Below are 1,937 nucleotides of genomic sequence, written 5' to 3'. Positions count from 1 at the left end.
GGTTACCTAGTATAGATTGATTCTCACTATTATACGCTGGTTAGCAGATGCTAATTTAGATAATAAGCTTCTGTCCACCTTTCCACCATTAACTCTAATATAAATTTGAAATCTTCCTGGAAGTGTCGACTTTCACCTAGGATTCAACATTTCATATAGAAATGCTTGCACAGGTGTTTACCAATCCTGGATAGATTTGTGAGGATAACAAATTGTTGAGAGTTAAAGACGATATAAGTCATACACGTCCTAGTATGAGAGAGAGTTTACTTTCCATTGTACTATATTTCTCCTTTTATAGAATTTTCCCAAACTCCTTTATTCTCATGACATCATGCCACATGTCATTGGAACACTCTTATTTACTATTGTTTCCACTCTCCCTAATATAACCCCTAGTTTCTCATTAATCCCCTCCTTATCCTTGCTACTGCATGGACGTACTCTATTGGACTTGGGCTTTAGTCCCCAAGTCCCCATTTTCCAAATAGGCTTACCCTCTCTTTTGGGAACTCCCTAACCCTGTTAGAGGGTAACTATTTTCATGTATCAACACAAATCACCAAGATAGTCTTTGTGATTTGTGTGGTAATTACAGTGATTATGTCCAACACATTATGGTAGAGTGTGATGTCTCAAAATCTACTTGGAAACAAGTCTTACCTGATTTTGATACCATGCACAACAGTTTTAATTTCTATGATTGGTTGACTGCTTTCTTTTGTATAAACAATACAATTCATGAATTGACTGTGCTTGAGACTATTAGTTTCATGGTTTGGCACTTACGGAAAGCCGAGTGCTCGAAAACATATGATAATATCCAGGTAAGTCAGTCAGTAATTGCAGGGAATGTGAAGAAATTATATGAATGAATGGAAATGGAGTGCAACTGATACACGGGTAGGAAACAAAGTGTTGAATCCTATAAGCACAAACCAAACTTGCAAACCTCCTCTATATGGTTTAGAAAAAATAAACTTAGATGCTTCATTCATTGAAGCTACGGGTATTACTGGTATTGGTATAATTTCTAGAAATGATGCAGGTACTTGGACTAGAGCAAAAGGATGTCCAATCACGGAAATTGATGCAGAACAAGCCGAAGCAAAGACATATTTAGCAACTGTGCAATGAGAAAGAGATAAAGGAATGTGCAAGGTAATCTTTGAAGGAGACTGTCAAAATGTCATAAACGCGGTAAATGGAAACGCCTCGGCAGTGAAATGGAAAAACTACAATTTGACAAATGATGCTTTAGTTATTAATAATGTTTTTGATTCATGGTAATGTGCCTAATCCCATAGAGACACGGATAATGTTGATGATTCTATTTTTAAGTTTGCTAGAACCCCAAATGTCATCGAAGATTGGCAAGTTAATATGCATAAATAGTTAGAACAATCCATTCAGTCCGACTTAAACTCTATGTAATTCTTTCAATCGTAAATAAAATCTTCCTATTAAAATAAATGGCGCTGGATAAATAGATTACCTAGTGGAATGCCATGTTAACTGACACTACTTTGTCTACCTTATTAGCCAGCATCGGAAATCAGAGGCAGGGAGATTCCAAACCACCTATTCTGCAACAACCTAGAAATTTCATAACACCCATCACCTCTGTCTCCCCAACACCAATACCAATAGAATACTTCATCAGATATTCCATAATATCCACCACCTCTATAAGAGCGACAAAATCCTCCAATCAACAATTAGTTTGTTATTGCATTGTATTGGCCAGCGATCACTAGAATCAGAACTTGAGCTTAGGGTGAAGTTAGAGGCTTTGGTTCTGTTAGAGCATAGCTCGGTCGACCTCGCATGCGTTGCTATCTCAAGCATGTTTGTCAATGTTAGTGATCAAAACTATGAGTCTTGATTTCTAGCCTACATAGCTAAGTCTCGGACTAGGATAGAAAAGTGTAGTTGAG

Source organism: Papaver somniferum, chromosome 9 (assembly GCF_003573695.1).
Source record: "Papaver somniferum cultivar HN1 chromosome 9, ASM357369v1, whole genome shotgun sequence".
NCBI lineage: Eukaryota > Viridiplantae > Streptophyta > Magnoliopsida > Ranunculales > Papaveraceae > Papaver > Papaver somniferum.
The sequence above is the reverse complement of the archived record's forward strand: the minus strand, read 5'-3'. Positions refer to the sequence as shown.